This window comes from Dipodomys spectabilis, unplaced genomic scaffold (assembly GCF_019054845.1).
Source record: "Dipodomys spectabilis isolate Male_0828 unplaced genomic scaffold, ASM1905484v1 ptg000106l, whole genome shotgun sequence".
Classification (NCBI taxonomy): Eukaryota; Metazoa; Chordata; class Mammalia; order Rodentia; family Heteromyidae; genus Dipodomys; species Dipodomys spectabilis.
This window is the reverse complement of record NW_024870783.1, coordinates 1,433,962-1,443,243: the sequence shown is the minus strand read 5'-3', so window position 1 is coordinate 1,443,243 and position 9,282 is coordinate 1,433,962.

Here is a 9,282-nt window from a genome sequence, read left to right as displayed (position 1 = left end):
TATGTGTCAATTTATCAGCACTGTTGTCCTGTAATGAATAAGTGTAGCTGTTGTGTTGATAAGAAAATGCCTGGATTTCTGTACTGTGCTGTTCAGCCTTATTATCTCCTTCATCTCTGAGATTTTGTCCCAGGTGATCCGTACAAGCACGTCCTTTCAGAGCCTTTCTCCCTTCATATCTGAACAGCCTTTACAATTTTTACTGACCTAGAATTTTGTATCATTTTATATGTCCATTCTGAAGGTTTTCATATTATTCCTTCTGGCTTTTAATCATCTTCACCACAACTACTATGTTCAGAAGCAGAGATAAATTCTCCTTAAAAGGGAGGATAAACTCGGTCTGGGAAGGTAGCTGAGTGGTAGAGAGCTTGCCTTGCATGCCTGAGGCCCTGGGTTCCATTCCTCAGCACCACATAAGCAAAAAGAAAAAAGCCGGAAGTGGCACTGTGGCTCAAGTAGTAGAGCGCTAGCCTTGAGCTGAAGAGCTGAGGGACAGCGCCCAGGCCAAGAGTTTAGGCCCCATGACCGGACCCAAAAAAAAAAAAAAAAAGAAGGATAAACTTAGGTTATCTTGAAGCCTATTTTGTGGCCTAAACCTACATATGTCTCCTGTTCAGTGGACTCTTCTAGATCCTAAGAGAACACTGTGCTGCACACCTGGGTAAAAGGTATTGGGCCCATGCAAAGTGAGTATGTTGAAATCTCTGAACAGAATCTTGAAATCAATAGAACATGGAAATGTCATCCATATTAGGATAAGGCAACATGGGAGAACTGATTTTCTGTGCAAGGGAGAAACATCATTTTTTACTCCATTGTAGGTGCTGAGATGGAGTGATCCAAGAGGACATCCACATGTGTTCGATATTCCTGTACAGATGTCAGGGCTCAAGAAGTCACTATTGCATGGGATACAAAGTTGGCTCATCTTATCCATGTTATCACATTCTGAGGAATATCTGAACAAATCTGGGGTTGGGGGCAGGGTGTGTATGATCTGATCATATAAGTGGCAGTAACACCAAGAGTTTCATATCACCCAGAAGAGTTGTTGATCATATGACTAAATTAATGAGGGAAAATTAGAGCCAATGTTCTTGAGGTAAAAAAAGTAAGCTAATTAAATGAAAATTTCATCTAATGTTAGTGACATATTTCAAAGATTTTTATACTGAATATTTTCTGGAAAAAAGAAAATCAGAAAATTTTTCTAAGAATTCATTTAATAATAACCTAATTTTTTGATGTGAGTGAAGTAATTACCATAAATTTACATATGTATGATGTATACATATGTATATATGAATGTGTACATGTAAATATATATATACATATTGATGAATAGATGCACAAGTGGATAATTTTTTCTAATCTAGAAGTAATGATGCTTTCATTTTAATAACAGATAGCACCTTCATTAATTGACCTCATTTATTCTCTCATAAATAAAACCAGTGACCTTTGCACAACAGTTTATTTCTTTCTCAAAAATAGAAAAAGAGGAAGATGAGTTTGGATCATTTTTTGTCACAAACTACAAATTCATATTGGATGATGTACAGGAAAGAGTGGAGAGAAATCAGCTAACAAGAATGCCCACTCGCCGATTTGAGCGTTTTTGAATATTGAATAAATACCAAAGTATTCCATGAAATAAATTGTAATTCCTTGGATTAGTAGTGATATTTTCACTAGGGATGTGATATCCATAAACCACTATATATTTCTCCACAAATCCTCACAATTTCAAAGGAAAAAGAACAACTATATAGCAGAGAAATCCAATAGCCAACACCTTAATCTAGAATTGAAATAAAGATCATCAGTAATGATGTCCTTATAGAACATAGCAACACTTCTAGACTTTGCTCACATATATCCATTACTGAAAGAACTCTGAGGGGAAAAAGGCACAAATCTCATCTGAGAGACATTCATCCACATGATTAGTATGTGTTCACCACGAGCAATAAGAACACAAAATTTAAGACTGAACTAAAACCCTGTTCCTTGGTGGCTTGATTATTGGGATGTGGTCTGACTACTTTGTTCTGACTTAACTGGAACCATATTCCTACCATTCTCTAGAGGTTGAACTATAGGTGTGAACCATTATGGCCATCATGACCATTAAAGTATTCTTTTGTTTGGAATTTTTGTGTCTTGAGATCATTCATCTACAGCCATTTCTTCACAAGTTCATAAACATGGTATGTACAGTGACTAAGACTAAAGATTGAATTCACATGTCTGGTTAAGGGAACCTCAGTGATTTCAAACTAAGATCTTTTTGAAAATATAATGACATAGTGAGCTATATATGTTAAAAAACAAAACAGTAACACATACAATTTTTGACCACTGTTTTTATACTGCTACAGAATAAGAATATATTTAATTTCTTTTTAAATTATATATATATATATATATATTTTGTAAAAATACTGTACAGAGGGGTTACAGATACATGAGTAAGGTATTGAGTACATTTCTTATCCAGCATTGGTATCTCCTCCTTTGGTTTTCCCCTTCTGTCCCTTCCCTCTCAACTTCCCCAACTACTCCCTTCCCACAACTCCCCCAATGAAGTTGTAAAGTTTGGTTTCAATATAGCATCTTGTACATCTCATTGTTATAAAGGGCAATCTGTATCCTTATTTCAGCATTTTGCTATATTACCCTCCCCAAAATAGAAAAATGTATATACAAGATGCAGGGCACCAGAATCAAGTACAGTGAAAACCGGGGTTACACCATGGGGGAAGAACATACAAAAGAAACAAAACAATCACACAGTACATTATAAATACCTTAAAAAACCAGCAAGAAAGACAAAACCATTTGTGTCCCTATCTTGGGATGCATTTTGCTTAGCATCATTTTATGTGGTCATAGGTACATAGCTTTTGAGCTTTTCTGTTTGTCCTAGACATACACTAGTCTTTGTCAGCATATATTAACTGTACAAGAAGAGTTTCATTGTGACATTTCCACACCGGCATACAATGTACTCCATTAACCTCACACCCTTGATCTCTCATCCTAATCCCCATATTTCCCTTCTTAAAGCAGTTGCATGGGTTTTGCTGGCCTTTTTCATATATTCCAGAGAAGCACTTCAATAATCTTCACCTTCATATAACTTCCTCCATTCATAGTACTCGCTCCATAAAATGCCAACATAGCCTATTTCATTCTCTTGTCATTCATTTGTTTCATATATATATTAATTGTACCAAGGGCTTTCACCATGGTATCTCACTTGTGCATAAATCATATTTCCTTTCTGTTTCTTTTTGCTGGTTCTAGAGCTTGAACTCTGGGAATGACCAATGTCCCTAAGTATTTGTGTTCAATTCTATCTCTCTACCACTTACACCACAGCTCCAGTTTCACCTTTCTTGTGGTTAATTGGAGATAAGAGTGTCACAGACTTTCCTGGCATGCTGATTTTGACCCATTATCCTTATATCTCAGCATCCTGAGTAGTTAGGATTACAGTAGTGAGCCACAGGTGCCAGGTTATATATCATCTTTTAATCAGAACAACCCTCTCTATTAATCTTGCTTTTGGAGACATCAATTGTATTTTTTAAAGGATTGACCTCTTTCCATTGTGTTCTTTTCCTTTTTAATTTTATTTTAAAATAAAATCGTTCAACTAGGGATACAGGAGGACCAATTGCAACAATGAGATGTATAAGTCAATGAGATGTACAAGTCATTATGTCGAAAAACAAACTTTACAATGTTGGTGGGGGATGGGGGGAGAATCAGATGGGGGGAAGGGGGCTAGTATTGGAAGGGATGGGAAGGGGAAACAAAGGGGAGACAACAATGCTTGATAAGAAATGTACTCATTATCTTGCCCATGTAATTGTAACTCCTCTGTATGGTATTCTCACAATTAAAAAAAATAGAATGCTTTACAGTTTAAAATAAATAAATTAATTAAATTAAATTAAATTTGAATCATAATTACATTGTGGATTTTTTTACTAACATCGTAGGATATAAGATAAACTAGTCTTCCATTACTGAATAACAGTGATTAGAACTCCATGATCATTTGGGAATATTTCTTTGATAGTTGTCAGAGATTTCAGTTTACAAAGAAGTGAACAGAAGAATACAGAAACAAAGGGAAATTCCAGAGAAGAATCACAAACAAAAGTTAATACAGAAGCTTATTTGTATACTAAGATATGATTTTTATCTACTTGTCTCTTCTACCCTTTTTGTACTACTTCTGTATTAGGAGACGGTTTGGGCTTGTTGCTACCTAATCCTAAGAATATGTATACTCTTAGCCATGTGCAGTCTTCTTTCTCATATACCATTACCATGTCATTTTTTTCTCCATGAATCTAAGACTGACAAGGCCAAATCTTGGACAAATATTGAGATGATCACAGCCAAGGGCATGGCTTCTCAGACAGGCTATTCAGCTTTCCTGCATATGTTCACTGCAATGGGTTTAGATTCAGCATCTTACAAAGCAAATTGTCTACAAACATTCATAGCTATTTGGAGTGAGAACTTCCATGTGTAATTGATGTATTGTAACAAATTGTTGCAAAAGATGAATTAATAAAGCAAACAGAAATGGCCATGGCCAATTTAAAGATTACAGGTAGAAAGTAATGCACAGTTCCAAAGAACTATCATTTTGAATCTGACTGACTTTATATAATAGGCAAGAATTACTTTCTCTCCCTTTGCTTGTGAACAACTCAGCAAAAACAAAGGGAGACTGGTGCTCTTCACTAACAGAAATGGTAAAAATAGTAAAAAACATAAACAAAAACAATGCTCTGCTACAAATGGATCCAGATTTATTTAATAGAGATTGAGGTGTAATTCATGGCTCTGATCTGTGTGTTTGGTGATTTCCAACTGCATATAAATGATGGAATGAAAAATTTATATGTGTGTTCAAAAGATAGTTTGATTATATGGCCTTCAGTGAAATTGCATCAGAGGGATTATTTTGGTTGTTTTGTTTTAAGAAAATACAAATGGTCAAATGTAACTTATCACCCTGCTCTTAACTCTAATCATGTCAGGTGGTAAGGAGACAAAATGTGGACTTAGATGTTCACAGCTCATCTTTTTCAGTAATTGTGTTACTTTTGGTGAGGGGAGAAAGGGAAGGCTGCATGTGGGGAGTATCAGAAATTAGAGAATCATGAGAAGCTTTTGTTCAATTTCTGCTCTTTGCCTTCAAATGAAAGCAGCTCTGTGAGATCAGAGGTTCTATTTGATTTGTTCAAAATATTCATGTCTAGAAGTGTTCATGGTACTATTTCTCCATTCTTTTGTAAATGTGGTTCTTTGTATTTAGAGTAAGAATAAAAAAAAGTTCTACCAGCATTGAGGAACTAAAGTAGTATTTCATATTTTGTACCCAGGGGGAGCTGTGACACCTCAAATCTCATGGTGACAGAAGAATTTCGTAGGTTGTGAGATGTCATAGGTTTAACTAACTGTCCTGAGGTGCAGTGACAAGTGATTTCTAAGTATGTGTGAACTCATTTTGGAGATAGTGTTCGCACTGATGGTAATCTAAGAAGTCTGCTTTGGATGACCGGGTGCCTATTCATTATCTAAGAAATCAAACATGTATTAAAATAGAAAAAGAGTCTGAAAAGTGCAGTCTTCTCATGCAATCTAGAAACAATTAACTGTTTCATGTGTTTCAAGGACTTGTTTCACCATGTTTTGCAATTCTATACCAAGAATTTCATTGATTAGGCTACATAAAGCAATGTTTTAAAATTGACTCTATGTTATTTTTAAAAGCATAGTACATGATATAAAATGCATGTTATATTTAGAATTGTAGGAACTAGGACTGAAAATGAAGCATTTAAGTTTGCTGACAAATACCTGGCAAACATACATTATATTTCTAGGAGTAATGGCATCTTTCCTGTCTTTCCATTATTTTTCCTAAGAACTCACTGCCCCTGTTCTAATATTTAATTCTCTGAATCTTAGCATAGGCTGCTCAGGTCCAACATTGGGTGCTCAGAGCTCTCATAGGCTTTCCTAGCAACAAGAGTCTGAGAGCATCATACGGGTGAATGGCAGGCAAGATGGCATCACAACCCCAACTCCTCAGCTCCCTCCCTGCTGCTCTATGTCTCATATGAATGTGCACACAAGTAAAGTATTTCTAATTCTGGAAGGACTTTTGTAATGTATAGATAATATTTCATGTATCTTTTAATATTTGAAATTAGATCATCTGAAAGTGTTTAAATATTTGTCAATATTTAAATAAAAAGCTATGCATATATGTATGTCTCCGCATTTAATAATGTGATAGGAAAGTAATTTATTCTTGTGATTGAAACATTGATTTTGGTAAAATAACAACAATTTATTATCTAAAATAATATTTAGGTCACTCATAATTATGAGGATTTGTGTGAGAGAAATCCTATATAATTCTTCATCTTTTCTGTTGTATGAAGTAACTTGATGTTTTCCATGCTATAATTTCTGCTGTTTATTTTCAAATAGCATGACAGAAGGCTAACTCTGATCAAGAAGCCCTAGACATTCCAATGAGCATGTTACATCATAATCTCTTGTACAACTCTTGCAATTCAGAGAAGAAAAGATTTGTGAGAATTATCCTCTTTAATCTGCAAAAAGTTGATAAGGCAGAGGAAATATGTTGGTATAAGAACCTTGTGACTACTACTATGAATGTATGAGTGCATTAAATATTTCATAAAACTTCTCCTAAGGCAAGAGTTGATAGAAGGTTTTCTATATCAAGGTTCTAAAAGGTAGAAATGACAATGTGAAGAAAAATAAATTAGTGATTATTCATGAAAAGAATGTTTGAAAAACAAACAACAAATGCTGAACATCCAAGTGGTGTAAACTATTATGGCAATCCATCTGTATCAGCTGACCACGTGTTTTACCTAATGAAGTGCAGACCAGGAGGATCAGAGACAGGGACAGACAGAGATAGACACCATGACAGAGACAGCAATTCCCAATGCCTCATCTGCTAAAGACACTAGTACTATAGGGTTTGCTTCAGCCCCAGTGCTCTCACATCACCTCACTCACTTCTTACAGGCCTCTTCCAAGTAAACATAACTCAGGGGGACATGAATCTTCCCTGAAATATTATTTTGCTGAGAAAGCAGGCATGAATAGAGACAAGACGAAGTTTCCAGCTTGTTTTCTACTGAGTTTTTCTGCCCTCTAGTGGTAATATTTTAGCTTTATATCTTATAAAGTAAGCTTTTCCCCCTAGAAATATTAATAAATATATTCCAAAATGTCTTTTTGATGTTTTCTATGGATTAAATTTGTATTGTATATTGTTGGTGGTGTGTGTGGGGTGGGGGGTTAATATTGCAGTTTCTCTGTGTGTGTGTGTGTGTGTGTGTGTGTGTGTGTGTGATTATACTGATATCAGGGCCTGTATGTTGCCATTAGCTTTTTCTGTACAAGGCTGGAGGTCTACCATTCGACAATTCAACATGCAGGTGTTTTGCTGGTTAATTGGAGAAAGTATCAAAGACATTCCTTTCCAGTTTGCTAGAAACTCTGGTCTTAGATTTCATTCACTGAACCTAGATTTCAGTAGTACTGACTCCAAGTATAAGTTTTCTCAGCAAGGCATTATAGAAAGAATATTCATTCTCAGTGCACTACTTCAGGAGTTATATAACTTCAACCTATCTTATTATTTCTGGTAGTAATAAATTCATATGGAAAAAGAAGCCCCTCTGGCAAAATTAACTCTTTAGAAGAGCACCATGACAGCTGCTTTCATAATTCTTCCCATTTGGTATTATGCACAGTTTATTAGGAATATTAGGAATATTCTATCCCAATTGGATCCTGTCTTTACTTAGGTCTTCCTCTTTTTCCTTAGGGATTCTATACTCAACTGTTATTCACCGCCTTACATTGTAGAGAGCTGTGGTTTCAAATTGATTGAATACCACTTTGTTCAACCTGAGGAGTAATTTGTGAGATAAAATTCTACCCTTTTTTATGGGATGGTGAGGAGGGTGACCAGTATTATGTTGAAAAAGAAGACCTAAGCCAGGCGCCAGTGGCTCACGCTTGTTATCTAGCTACTAAGGAGGCTGAGATCTGAGGATCTCGGTTCAAAGCCAGCCCTGGCAGGAAACTCCGTGAGACTCTTATCTCCAATAAACCACTAGAAAACTGGAAGTGGTGCTGTTGCTCAAGCGGTTGAGCGCTTGTCCTGAGCTGAAGAGCGCAGGGACAGCACCCAAGCCCAGAGTTCAAGCCCCAGGACAGAAAAAGAAGAAGAAGAAGGAGAAGGAGAAGGAGAAGGAGAAGGAGAAAAGAAGGAGGAGGAGGAGGAGGAGGAGGAGGAGGAAGAGGGGGAGGAGGGGGAGGAGGGGGAGAAGGGGGAGGGGAGGAGGAGGAGGAGGAGGAGGGGGGGGAGGGGGAGGAGGGGGAGGAGGAGGAGGGGGGAGGAGGAGGAGGAGGAGGAGGAGGGGAGGGGGAGGGGGGGGGAGGAGGGGGGAGGGGAGGAGGAGGAGGAGGAGGAGGAGGAGGAGGAGGAGGAGGAGGAGGAGGAGGAGGAGGAGGAGGAGGAGGAGGAGGAGGAGGAGGAGGAGGAGGAGGAGGAGGAGGAGGAGGAGGAGGAGGAAGTAGTAAGTCCCCACAGGGCAGGACACAGAAACAAGTGAAAAAAGCTGCACAGAGATCCCTGAATCCCTCCATATGACACCCCGCATTTTACCAAATATGAATCACTGAAAGCATGTAGAGGGCTGAACTGGTAAAGGAAATCCATCAGTATTTGGTTCATGGCATAGTGCAGGTGGAAAGAACCAGTGGCTCCCCTTCTGCTTCTCTGCCTTGAGTCCTGATGACTTACAAAGTTGCTAGTTGCTGGCTACCTGGAGCCAGTATGCTGGGTAAGGGTTATAATTAGAAGAAAACAGGCTGTTGCACTCTGTGAGGATTGGTCACTGTTCTTAGTTACAGATGTCAAATGTGCTTATAAAGGACTTAAAATATGGACGTGTTCTTAAACTATTCAGAAGTCTTAAGGCAAAGCTTCTGGAGTTGGAGATGGGGGGGGGGGGGTTGTAGTTGGTGTAGTCCTGATTGTCTGAGGCTCTATACCCAGTTGCCTCCAGCAGAGAAGTGCTGCCCCTACCATTCTGCTCCAAGTAGCACAGCACCCAGTCACCAGGTCTCAGAACCCACTGCCTGGCCTGCAGCTCTTCTGTGATGTTCACTTCCACATCTCATCTTCCT